This window comes from Pipistrellus hanaki (genome assembly GCF_964339955.1).
Source record: "Pipistrellus hanaki genome assembly, chromosome: 1".
Lineage (NCBI taxonomy): Eukaryota > Metazoa > Chordata > Mammalia > Chiroptera > Vespertilionidae > Pipistrellus > Pipistrellus hanaki.
The window spans coordinates 172,049,855-172,064,214 of NC_140503.1; positions in this window are offsets into that span (position 1 = coordinate 172,049,855).

A 14,360-nucleotide genomic window follows, 5' to 3' on the forward strand; every position below is an offset into this window, starting at 1 on the left:
GTTTTCTTTTTTCCCTCCCCCCTCCCTGCTTCCTTTTCCCTGCCCTTTCTTTTTTGGGGAGAGGAATCACTGACCCCTTCACATGGCCATAACTGTGTGAAGGAAGCCTCCTGGACAACAGGGTACTTCAGAGGAAGCTTGGCTTGGGCCAAGTTGACAGTGCCTTCCTCTCATCTGCCTAAGAGGCTGGTTGGCGGGTGAGGGGCCCCTGGAGAAGGAGCCTGAGGGTTGGGCCACCAGAAGTGGGAGCTTAGACAGTGTTGGGGGAAGCTGAGCTGGAGCAGATCTCCTACATCAAGGAACTCTGCAGAGTACAGGCTTTGGGAGAATACCCCCTCCTCCTCCACTCCCCCCAAAAGGAAGCGCACATGCGCTTCACAAGGGAGCCAGCATTGGGACACCTGTCTTTGAGTGATCCCAGCAGCATCCATGATTAAAAATATACTTTTTTCCTCCCTCTAATTCCTTTCCATTGTAAAAAACAAAACAAAACACAAAACAAAGATAGAAACAAAGAAGGAAAGGAAGACTTTTAAAAGCACACGAAGAGCCCTAGCCAGTTTTGCTCAGTGGATAGAGCATCAGCCTGTGGACAGAAGGGTCCTAGGTTTGATTCCGGTCAAGGGCACATGCCTAGGTTGCAGGCTCGATCCCCAGTAGGGGGGATGCAGGAGATAGCTGATCAATGATTCTCTCTCATCGATATTTCTATCTCTCTCTCTCCTGTCCTCTCTAAAATCAATAAAAAATAAAAACACGCACACAAAGAGAAAAAAGTAAGTTGACTTAATATTTATACACATTGAGAAAAAATTATCCAGAGAAGTCTTTACTCTAGCTCCCACCAGTGGAGTGATCCTAACAGCTTCCAGTTTGGTTCTGCCCGACTCAAATCAATTTTCGCTCAGACTCTTAAATTTTTAAATACACTCTGCTTACCGCTTAACACCTGCTCAGCAGCTTTCTGGCTCACTCTGAGGTGAGAGCCCACACAGTGGTGCATTACTGTATCATCTCACAACCTCCTTTGCCTTCCTTCCCTTCCTGTTTACCATCTGCATGGCCTTTCAACCTTGCCAAAGCTCCACATTTTAGAGTTTTCAGTCTAAGTAAGATAAGATGCTATTTTTGTTAATGACTCAAATATTTTTAGAAATCCCTGGGGACTTTCAAACCATCCAATGTGGAAGTAGATAATTTTCCTTGTTAGTTTTCTCCCACTTAGGGTTGTTAGTAATCTGAGCACAGGGTTGGTATTTTTATCTTTGAACTAGAGGCCCAGTGCATGGACTTGTGCACTGGTGGGGTCCCTCAGCCTGGCCTGTGCCCTCTTGCAATCCAGGACCCCTCGGGGGATATCAGACCGCTGGTTTTGGCCAGATTTCCTCAGGCAACTGTGGTGTGCATTTTCTTTGTTTTCCGCGTCCTGCACGGAAAGCGACAGGTTTCTGAGTGGAGGAGCTGGGGATTAAGAAAATTAGAGAAAGAAAGAGACAAGAGGCAGAAATAGATTCATCAAGCTGGGCGATAGGTGGGCGCTATCTCTGATGGAGAGGCAGCCACACCCACCACAGATAACACAGCACATTTATTGGTTTCCAAAGGAGAATTGAAGGTCAAAAGGAGTTTTGGGTGTGCCCAGATCCTATTCATCAAGATCTGGGTAAGTTCATCATTTTAAAAAATATATATATTTTATTGACTTTTTACAGAGAGGAGGAGAGAGGGATAGAGAGCTAGGAACATCGATGAGAGAGAAACATTGACCAGCTGCCTCTTGCACACCCCCTAACCAGGGATGTGCCCGCAACCAAGTACATACCCTTGACCAGAATCGAACCTGGGACCTTTCAGTCCGCAGACCAATGCTCTACCACTGAGCCAAACCGGTTTCGGCAAGTTCCTCATCTTTTGGTACAAGATTTAGCTTATCAAGATCTGGGTAAGTCAAGGTCCTATTTGTTCCTCATTCGAAGCACATGGATAAAGATAAGAAATCAGCACTGATAACAGGATTCTGCCAGTGCCCTCGGGCTCAGCTGATAAGAATTAAAAAAATGTTCCTGTGCCTTTCCAGACGGCTCTCTACAGCAACCTGCAGGGATCAGACGGAAACTGGCAGTCTGACATCCCCCAAGGGGTGTAATAGTGCCCCAAGTGTCAGGCAGCCAGGGAAAAGGACAGAAGCCCGAGCCTTGGTCGGGCACTATGCCTTTCCCACTCATCCCAGCCTTGCTGCACCCACCTCTGACACCACTTGGTAGGCTCACTGTCGCTCCACTCCATTCTCCGGGCTGCAGCAGCATTGAGCATCTGCCCCCTGGTGGCTAGTGTGCATCATAGTGACCAGTCAACCAGTGTTTGGTTGTTAGGTCACTTAGCGGTTCAACAATGCAATAGCAGATTTTAAACTGAAAGTTGAAATATCTAAAAGTCATATACATGCATTCCTCTTGAATAAAACCTTTTACTTATTCAAAATACAAATGGATCAGTTAGGCAAATGGAGATTATTTGCATTATTTAAATAGGAATTATATTGTGGACGAAAAAAGGGCCACATGCTAACCTGATTAATTTAGGGAAGGCCTGCAAGGCAACCTTGCACATTTAAGAGACTTAAAGTAACCACAAAAGATGGCCTGAAATTAAAAAAAAAAATTTCATTAAAAAGTGGTTTATAGTTCATAGTCATGTCCTAGGTCAGTATCTTCCATGACAAAGATAAACTTTGATCCTTACTGAGGCTGTTGTCTTTTTGCATTTAAGATAACAAACGTGTTAAATGTCAGGGTAACTTGTAACTTCCCCTTTTCTGGACCCTCCAGGACACGACCAAATGCACTTGGGTGCAAGGATGGAGACCATAAATTCCTTCATTGTTATTGTTATCATGTTAATTATTGACTGTTAACTATCCTGCATCCACCAAGTAAAAGAAGTATGTGTCGTCCTAGCTGGTTTAGCTCAGTGGATAGAGCACTGGCCTGTGGACTGAAGGGTCCAGATTTGATTCCAACCAAGGGCACATGTCTGGGTTTCAGGCTCGATTCCCAGTAGGGAGTGTGCAGGAGGCAGTCAATCAGTGATTCTCTCTCTTCATTGATGTTTCTATCCTTCTTTCCCTCTCTATTCCTCTCTGAAATAAACAAATATATATATACTAGAGGCCTCTCCAATCTGGGACCCCTTGAGGGATGTCCAACTGTCAGTTTAGGCCCGATCTGGTTGGACATCCCTCTCACAATCCAGGGCTGCTGGCTCCCAACTGCTCGCCTGCCTGCCTTTCTGATTGCCCCTAATCATTTCTGTCTGCCAGCCTGATCACCCCCTAACCACTCCCATGCCAGCCTGATTGATGTCTAACTGCTCCACTCCCAGCCTATTTGCCCCCAACTTTCTTCCTCTGCTGGCCTGGTCACCCCTAACTGTCCTCCCCTGCAGGGCTGATTGCCTCCAACTGCCCTTTCTTGCATGCCTTGTCCCTCTCAACTGCTCTCCCTTGCAGGCCTGGTGCCTCCCAACTGCCCTCCCCTGCTGGCCATCTTGTGGTGGCCATTTTGTGTCCACATGGGGGCAGCCATATTGTGTGTTGGAGTGATGGTCAATCTGCATATTATTCTTTTATTAGATAGGATAGAGGCCTGGTGCATGGGTGGGGGCTGGCTGGTTTGTCCTGAAGGTGTCCCAGATCAGGGTGGGGGTTCCCTTGGGGCGTGGGGCAACCTGAGCAAAGGGCCTGTGGTGGTTTGCAAGCCGGCCACGCCCCCTGGCGGCCTAAATGGAGGCCCTGGTATCTGGAATTTATTTATCTTCTATAATTGAAACTTTGTAGCCTGGAGCAGAGCTAAGCCTTCTGCTTGCTCTGTGGCGGCAGCCATTTCTGTTTGGATTTGTTTACCTTCTATAATCAAAACTTTGTAGCCTTGAGTGGAGGCTTAGGCTGGCAAGGGCAGGCGGAAAGCTTGGCTTCCTCTGTTGCTTGGGAAACCCAAGCCCCCCTCCTGCTCTCTGTGGCTGTAGCCATCTTGATTGGGCTTATTTGCATATTCTCTCTGATTGGCTGGTGGGCATTGCTGGTGGGCATGGCTTGTGAGTGTAGCAGTGTGATGGTTAATTTGCATATTACTCTTTTAGTAGGTAGGATATATATATATAGAAGTATGTGTCTTCCATTTTACTTTTTATACAATCCCAGAGGTTCACCCTCGCACTCTGCTTTGCTTTTTCCCTGCCTCCCTAATCTATCACCAATAGATTTCATGTAACCCACTTACACCTTCTCCTTTGATTATAATGTATAAAACAAGGAAAAAACTGCCATTCTCCAGAGCATTATTCCAATACATTTATTTCTGCTTCCTAGCAACTGTTGACAGTTTGACTCAAATAAACTCACAAAATTTCTTTACAGGTTTGAATTTTTTTTGTTAACAATATTAAATAAGGAAAACTCTTAAAATTTAATTTGTCATGAAATTGGTTTATACAACTATTTCCAGGATTATGTTTATTTCTTAAAGAGCATAAACACTTGGAGTCATTCACAATCAAAGATCATTTGTGACAACATCTTATAAAATGTGGACTTTTCCTGACATATGACAATATCCAAATAATATTGTCTAACTATCAATATGACAATATTTTATGATAATATTTACATAAAGACACATTAAAACAGCTGTTCAAGAATTCAAACACTTTAAAAAATGATGTTCTCCATAATGGATGGATCAAAAACAAATATTCAGGTTAATGCCTGCTAACTTGAAGCATTTGTGACTTGCCTCATTTCTGTCCTCTGTCCCTTTAAAGACTAATCATTGAACAAGTTAGGGTCCAGAGGCTTCTCCCTAGAGGTTTGCAGGGAGTCTCAGTATTGAGCTCCTTATGGCCATCTGTGTCTCTCACGAAGGGAGGGCAGCTCTGCTCCAACACCAGGCTCATCGGCTTTCAAACCCTGGCTTTGAAGTTTTAACTTAATCTTGAGTCAGACCCCTCCTTTGTAAGTTGATGATCAGCGCAGGCCCCCTGATCTGCTCCACATTGTTGCAGGAATCAAAAAGGATGATGTATGTGAAGTGTAAAGTGCTAGTTAAATGTGGGTATTATTATTATTATTACTTGGGAAGAACACTTAGGTCATTGCTTAGGAATGGTGAAGCAAACAGTGTCACTAAATAAGACAGTATAATGGTCTTAAGAGGCTCTAATTCAGTTTCTCCTTTTTATTCAAGCACACAATTGCATTCTAACACTTCACAGACAGCCTGAAATGGGCCCTGTGGAGGCTGATAAGGAAAATTAGAACAAGAAGCTATTTGCTCCCTCATTTAAATAACTGAGTCAAGGAGCAGGCACTTTAATACAGACAGGAAAGAAGGAACACTTTCTCTTACTCAGTCCTCAGCGAGATAATGACTCCATTACAAAGCAGGCCTCCCATACTAAAAGGTGCCAGAGTGCTTATGGAGAGTTTCCCTGGCATTTTGAAGAAGGAGAACTACACCATCACCATAAAAAACCACGTGCTCTGAATGTGTAAAGTCAGACCGACATTTAGTCCCTGTCCACAGAGAATGGTCATTTCCACAGTCTTCTTTTTTAAGTCCTCGGGGAAGAATGAGCCCTCAGTTACAGACACCTGCCGGGTATCAATGTCTTTTCAATTGCACTCACCTTTATTTGCATTTTGTTGGGTAGGGAAGTTTTATTTGTCTCTTTTAAGATTACCAGCTGGGTGTGAAAATTAAACTGACAAAGATTAACAGGAGAGAAGGATACAGTTGATTTAAGTTTTATGTGACATGAAGCTTTCATTAAGGTAACAGAGATTCAAAGAAACATTCCTTAGTCTTTCCTACCAGGTTTTGTGACTGGAACAGGACTGAGACTAAGGCATGGTCTGGGATGTGTGGGTTCTTGGCTTCTTTCAGGAAAGAGTTCATGACATGAGTCCCCGTGACTCTGAGAGTACGTTCATTAAAGCTGGGACAGTGAAAACAAAGAAAGGGCTCAGACCATAGCCACAGGAGTACGCCTAGGCAAGGCTGCTTTGGCTCTTTAGAAAGAAAGTCACAGAGGCAGAAGAAGTGAGCCTTCTGGGCTGTGTGGACTCAGGAAACAGGCAAAATTGGAGATAGCATCAGGGGGTTAGCCCAGGAGAAGCTGCTGCTGCCTGCCGCTCCCCAGGTTTCAAGCTCCTGGGAACCTTTAGAGCTTAGGAGGAAGGAAGCCAAGATATATGCCTTAGAAAAGAAGGCAAGAGGTGGGACCTGGGGGTGGTGCATGGGAGAGTTCAAGGGAGAGATCACACTGTGTCCTTTGTTTTAAAAGTTTTCATCTGTTTTCTAAAGGTGTGAACTTTAGGGGAGGTCTCAATCAGAATATTCATCAGCTTTCTAGGTTTGTCCTTTGATATGTTGATGAATTAAAATGAGCATATAGAGGGTTTAAGCTTACTCTCTGATCAATTTCACCTTCCTAGAATGTCACCAAAAAGGGATTGGACCACCGTGAGCCTGACCCTGCACTGTCTGGAATGTGGAAACCATTTGTTTCTAAGTGTCCCTGGTTAGGGAAGATAGGACCTTGCGACTTATTGTCTGGCAGTAAATTGCTCAGCCATGTAACTGCCTCAGTTTTCCCATTCCACTTGCCAAGGAATTTTCCTAGTTTCTTCCCAGCCAGCCTCGGTTTGATGAAGAGTTGGGCAGGTGTAGAAATAAGATAGGCCAAAGAGCATGAGGTGAGCCTAGGAAACTGGGAAAAACTAAGCAAAGCCTGTTGGTTTGAATTCTTTCTGATCTTTAGAGATAAGGACGCTCCTTCCCTCCAGGTGCATGGAGGGCACCTCTCACATGAGACTTTTCTGACCTGTTTCAGAGGTTAAAATATTAAATTATGCCAAGGTACTATATTTTGGGTTAGCTTGTCCTGAACCCCATCTGCATACTGTATGTATTTGTCTTCATTTTAATTCCTAGAGAAATGTAAATTTTACATAGGATGTTAGTTAATGAGGGAGACTACACAATCTGTGCCTATTTTAGGGAACCCAGTGGTATAGGAAAATATACGTTCAAGGGCGTGTCTCTTCCTGGTAATGTGAGATCTCAGTGAGTGATAATCTGAGAAGTTTGGTATAGGCAACAATTGTTTAGATATGATACTAAAAGCATGATCTATAAAAGAAAAATTGATAAATTGAATATTATCAAGGTTAAAGACTTCTCTTTGAAAGACACTCTTTTAAGTGTATGAAAAGATAAGTCATAAATTGGAAGAAAATATTTGCAAACCATATATCTGATAAAAGACTTTCATCAAGAATATATAAAGAACCCTCTAGTCTAAACTCAGTTAGGAAACAGAAATCTCAACTAAAAAATAGGCAGAGCATTTGAGGAAATAAATACAACCACAAAGAAAATGTGTGGTGGTAAATAAGCATATTAAAAGACGTTTAATATCCCTTGAGAGTCATCAGGGAAATGCAAATTAAAACCAGGAAATATTGCTGCACACCTATTAAAATGGGAAAAATTGCCGAGGCTGGTTTGGCTCAATGGATTGAGCGTCGGCTTGGGGACTGAAAGGTCCCGGGTTCGATTCCGGTCAAGGGCATGTACCTTGGTTGCGGGCATATCCCCAGTAGGGGGTGTGCAAGAGGCAGCCGATCGATGACTCTCTCGCATCGATGTTTCTAACTCTCTCTCTTCCTTCCTCTGTGTACAAAATCAATAAAATATTAAAAAATAAATAAAATGGGAAAAATTAAAAATCATTGCCCTAAATGGTTTGGCTCTGTAGATACAGTGTTGGCCTGTGGACTGTAAGGTCCCAAGTTTGATTCCGTTCAAGGGCATGTACCTTGGTTGTGGGCACATACCCAGTAGGAGGTGTGCAGGAGGCACCTGATGGATGTTTCTCTTTCATTGATGATTCTAACTCTCTATTCCTCTCCCTTCCTCTCTGTAAAAAAATCAATAAAATCTATTTTAAAAAAACCTTGGGGGATGTCAGACTGCCAGTTTCTGTCTGATCCCTGCAGGTTGCTGTAGAGAGCCGTCTGGAAAGGCACATGAACATTCTTTTAATTCTTATCAGCTGAGCCCGAGGGCACTGGCAGAATCCTGTTATCAGTGCTGATTTCTTATCTTTATCCATGTGCTTCGAATGAGAAACAAATAGGACCTTGACTTACCCAGATCTTGATAAGCTAAATCTTGTACCAAAAGATGAGGAACTTGCCTAAACCGGTTTGGCTCAGTGGTAGAGGGTTGGTCTGCGGACTGAAAGGTCCCAGGTGTGAGTGCTGGGTGGGAACGTAGCATGTGGGAGCAAAGAATTTTCAGTAACCATCAGAGGCTCGCATCAGTGACAGTGACCTGCATTCCACCTTTGTCTGGCACCCCCGCTCACCTGCTCCACCATCCCATCGTGGCCAATGCCTGCCATGTTGTCCCCTGGTGGTCAGTGCACGTCATAGGGACCTGTTGTTCGTTTGATTTGGCTGTTCCACCGTTTGGTCTATTTGCATATTAGCCTTTTATTATATAGGATTATACAGAAAGTTGTTAAAAAGAACATCCCCTCTCCCTATAAAATTGATAAATCCTTTTAAAATCTTATTTTCAACTTTGATTTTCTTTTTTCAACAGTAGATATTTCAGTCTCTTCTTCTTGCTTGCATGATTTCTACTGAAAAGTTTGTTATAATTGTTATCCTTGATTCTCTAGGTAAGACCCCTCTACCCACCCCTTGGCTTCTTTCATCACTTTGTCATTTGTTTTCTGTAGTTTGAATATGATATGTTTCAATGTAAATATCGTGGGTATTTATACCACTTGGTGTTCTCTGAGCTTCTTGGTTGAGTGTCTGTCATTAATTTTGGAAAATTCTTAGCCATTATTACTTCAAAAATTCCTTTCATTCTGTTCTCTTCTTTTTCTGGTATTCCAATTACACATATGCTATACCTTTTAAAAATACATTTTTATTAATTTTAGAGAGAAGAAGAGAGAGAGAGAGAGACAGACATCAATGATGAAAGAAAATCATTTATTGGCTGCCTTCTGCATGCCTCCAACTGGGGATCAAGCCCAAAACTCAGGCATGTGCCCTGAATGGGAAATCAAAACGTGATCTCCTGGTTCATGGAACAATGCTCAACCATTGAGCCACATTGGACAGGCTATGCTATACCTTTTGAAATTATCCCACAGTTCTTGGGTGTCCTTTCTTTAAAAATATCATTTTATTCCTTTTTGCATTTCAGTTTGGGGAGTTTTTATTTACCTACTGTTAATGTCTCCAATTCTTTCTTGTCTGTGATCAGTATATTGATGAGCCACCAAAAACATTCTTCATTTTCGAAGTGTTTTTGCTTTTTAGCATTTTCTTTTGATACTTTCCTAGAGTTTACATCTCTCTGCTTCAATTATCCATTTGAACTTGCATGTTGTCTTACTTTTTCCATTAGAGGCCTTATTATATTAGTCACAGTTACTTTAAATATTCTATATGATAATTCCAAAATATATCATATCTGACTCTGGTTTTAGTATTTGCTTTGCCTCTTCAGACTGTGTCTTCTTTCTGTCTTTTGGCATGCTGTGTAATTTTTGTTGAAGTTTGTGTATGTTGTATTGAGTTACAGGACTTGAGGTGAATAGACTAGACAGTTAGTGTGAAGGTTTCTGGCTTTGTTTTTTTTTTTGACTAGGAGTTAGGCTGTGTTTAATGTTTGCTGTAGCTTCGGTGTCAGAGTCTTCAAATTCCTTGAGTGTCCTTATCTTACATTTCCCTGTTGTCTTTGTCGTTCCCTAAGAACTTCTCCTTGGATAGAGTCCTCACCTCACAGCCCTTTCAGCTTAGTCCGTGCCTATTACATTGCATCCCTGTTGGTGTGGTGGTAAGGTGTGGGCAAGGGAAGGGTTCTGCAATCTGTGATTACATTTCAGTCTGTTAGTGGACCTGGGTTTTGGTCTTCACAAGTGTGTCTTAGTTTTACTTTGCCCCTTTTGTGATATCGGAAGGCTGGAGAGAGTTGGAGTCAGAAAAACGCCCTTCCCAGATGGGATAAAGCTGTGGCAAAGCTTGCTTTCCTTGGAAATTAGGCCTTTGTTGTGGAGAATGCGCCAGGCACTTCGCAGGGGTGGTTTCCCCCTCTCCCCTGCCAGAGCCACAAGGAGATGTCTTGGCTGTTCACCATGAATACCTGGTGAGGTTCTGGAGGCAAAACCCACAGAAGTGTGGGGGCTCCTTAAGAGTTTATCACTCTCACACTAGTCCACACTCAGCTTTCCGCGATTCCTCAAAATTGCTTTTTAAACGTTTCTATCAGCTCCTGGCTCCGGGGGCATCGCTCTTGGTAAGCAGATCTCCTCTCTGCCCCTGGACCCACCGCCTGTCCAGGTGAACAGATGTTGGCTCCACCTCTGGATCCACCTGCCTTTCCAGACTCTGGAATGGCTCTTTCCCTGGCAACTTCAGTTACCTAATGGGCGCAAGAAGTTATTCATTTCAGTTTGTTTAGCTTTCTTCTTGTGAGATAATAAGGGCGACAACATCTAAGCTCTTTACTTGTTGGGGCTGAAATAGGAAAGCCCTCGTTCCAGTTTGGAAGATTTTCCTAAACTTTTCTATGTATCAAGCTGGATCACAGGAAATGAGCAGTAATCACTGGCTGCTCTCCCTCTCTCTCTTTTACACAATGGAAAGACTTGCCCTGCTTCCTTGGAGGTCAGTCTAACGCCGGGAGAGATCATTCAAACACTAGAAATTAGGTGGTTGATAGAGAGAAACCCAGAGGGTCATGGGAGCACAGAGGAGGACTATATTCTAGCCTGGAGGAATGAGAGAGAGAAAAAAGAGGATAGGCAAGGACTCAGGAAAGAGGTGATACCCAAGCTGGGCCTCGCAGGAATTGACTTTGAAGAAGGAGAGATGAGAGAGGAAAGGTGGTCAGGTTTTAGGGATTAGCAAATGCAGCAGCCCAAACAAGAAAGGGAAATGTCTTAGACATTATCCCTTAGTAGTTTTGAGAGCTTTGCCTGTGAGGCAATTTACTCAAGTTATTTTTTATTTATTTTTTTTTTTTGTGCTGCTTCATTCAGTGCGTCCTCTGCACCAAGAAGAGGTTACTTGTGGGCGGCCCGTGCACCTCCAGCCTCTCCGCAGTTACCTTAACGGAGTACAGTTGGTAGCTTTCTTTTTCCCGGAGCTGTGAGTGAAAATGGGACACGTTCATTTAGATAATAATTTGTTTTTAACGACTTAATTTGTGAAACTACAAAACAAGGGGGAAATCCTTAATTTTCGTGATTTGTTTTGTGAGAAATGCTTTACACTAATTAATGAGACTAATAATAGGATCTTGCAAGTTGCAGGATGTTCAATTAACCACCACAGCCCTTTGGGGACATTCCTGGACTTCAGTGGTCCGTTGGAGGTTTCTGAGAACCTAAGGCAGAGTTTCAAGTCCAGCACAGGAGAGGGTGGTCTAATTAGAACAACAGACAGACAGGGAGTTGGTTACCTTGAGCTATATTTTTGCTTTAGTATGTTTTTCTGTTTGTCCTTGGGCAGATTGCATAATCTTTTGGGGGTTTTCTTATCTTTCAAATGCGGATAACGCTGGCTTGATCTTAGGCGTTTTTAAGGTCTTGGATGAAAGCTGCTGTATAAGCTCGTTGCATTATCAGGAAATGCCAGATTTAGAAGTTATTATTAACTATGGGTGGGCATGTGAACGCACGTCCACCCTCCCCTCACCCCCCCAAAAATTAAATAAAAACCCACCATTGAAGTGAAACTGCTGGGTTGCCATGGCACAGTGTTCTTTTTATGACATTTGTCGAGCAGTTAGTAGTCAGTCGTGACTGGTGGGGAGAAGTTGTGCTTTGACTATTCTTTTCAGGTCAACATTATTAATTTATTGACTGCAGGCCTCATTATATTCCACTGGGTGGCTTTACAAGTGTCACCACAATGAACATCTGACATCGGTTCTTATATCATAAAGGAAATGACCTGACAAAACTGTGGAATCCCACCAGGTAAATAAATGAACGTGCTTAAAAAGACATTAAAATTATAGAAGAGAGAAAACAATCCGTTTCCAGTGGGTAAGCTTACAACAAATGTACAGCACTCCCCTGACCAGGGGCAGGTACCCATTCATCACGATTTCTATAAAGTTTAACCAGACCGGTAAATATTTATGCTGCTAGGAATAACATCTTCTTTATTTCACCTCATTTACATTCTGTGAAAGCATGGTGCTTCTCTTGATGATATTATTTGTTGATGCTTCAGAAAAAAACAAAAACAAAACAAAGACAAAAGGATTATGAATCCTGCTGCCAAATCCTTGGAGGCAAATATTTCCAAAACATTGCAAGCTATGTGTTCCTGAACTCTTGCCTTTTCCCCGTCTTTCTTTTACTGTTTGCTTATTTATGTGGAGCTAGAAAATATGTTAAGTGCAAGATAACTTGCTGACAAGCAACCAGGAAACCCTGCTCTGAAATGCTTTTCTCCGTGGGAATGGCCTGATTTATGGGCTCAGTGAGGAGTGGCTCCTTCCATGACCGGGGCTCAGGGTGGCTCACTCTGCCGAGAGATTTCCTCAGTCAGACGCAGGTAAATAGCTCTGCAGAGTTACAGTTCACACTGACTTTTTTCATTTAAACAATAAATAGTATCGCTATCTACTATATATTGGGAAACATGTGTACCATAGTAGGCATGGAGACATCAAAGATTAGTAAAACATGGCCTATCATTTTTAGGAAGTTATAATAGAGTGGAAGAAACCGACATCCAAACTATGTAATTTGACTATTTCTATGTCTTAGTAGACTAGCAGTAAAGCTGAGTAACTTCAATTCCTCTGGCTTATGGTTCTACCCGATAACCGGTCTGTCAATCACACCTGGGAACAAATCAGTGGCCAGGAGGGGCATGGCCACTGCAGGCTCACAACGGACGAATGCATTTTAATTGGCTTGAATGCTGAACTACACCCAGATACAACATGGATCAGAAGTTCTGGACACTGGCCTTGTGTTTGGCTCTGCTGGACCCACAGCTGCCTTTCTTTCAGGACTAGGTTAAGGAGCAGGGGACTTTGAAACCTGAGAAATGGAACTCCACACAAATAAAGCCTTTTAGCATATCCCATTCTCCGGTGTGTATGTGGGGGGAGACTTTTGAAAGTGCACATTTCAGTGGGGCCTCAAGAACATCATGTCGGGGGGACCTGGGCCTTTAATTCCTCCGGTATCAGTGGTAGCATTCATCATTCTAAAGGAGGGAAGGAAGGAGAACAGATTTATTATTTTTTTTTTTCAGGGGGGAAGGTTAAAAATAGTGATTGTTGTATGTTTCAAATAAAGGTGTCAGTCAGACACCAAATGGAGATGACAAAAGAGCAGAGTTACTATTCTGTTGCTCAGAAGAAAACTGTGTAAATTTGGGATTTATCATCATTTAGGACTGTTGAAGCCATCATTGTTGAGATGGCCCTGGGAAAGTATTTAGTGAGAAGAGAAGAGGGATATATTAAAGAGGAAAAAAGTTCAGGCTTCTTGTTAAAACCATGTTTTGTAGAAGAATGACTGGAGAGAATCCTATATAATAAAAGCCTAATATGCTAAGTGTCTGGTCACCTAGTAGTTCGTTCAACACCAGTGTTTCCCAAACTTTTGACAAATGTGTACCCCTTCTATAATTCTCGTAATGCTGAGTACTCCTCGTACTCATGAGAACGTAGAATTAGGCACAGCTAAGCACAGTGCAGTGCATATCCCCACCAAACTCTTCCCGTACCCCTGGGGGTACAAGTACCACACTTTGGGAAACACTGGTTCAACCAATCAAAGCATAATATGCTAATGATATGCTAAGACTGCCCAACTGCTTGTTATGATGTGCGCTGACTCACCAGTAAGTCCTGGGGTCTAGCAGATCAGGACTGAGTGAGATGGGCCAGATATGCCCTGGAGCCCTCCTGCAGTCCTTCCCTGGCTGCCCAACCTCCTTAGTCCCTCTCCAGCCCCTATTGTGCACTAGTGGGGTCCCTCTGCCTGGCCTGTGCCTTCTCGCAATTCGGGATCCCTTAGGGGATGTTGCAGAGCTGGTTTCAGCCCATTCTGCAGGCCAGGCCAAGGGACTGCTTTAGTATGATGATAAAGGGTATCTTAATGTAAAGGTTGAGGGGACAAATTAAGGGAAAAAGGACATGAGTATAGAGATTGGTTAGCCACATTTTTGCCAATGACTGCCCCATCTGTATAGAGGAGAAAAGTTTGAAAATTGAAAGTTGGAGGAAGTAGTTCCTTTGATAAGA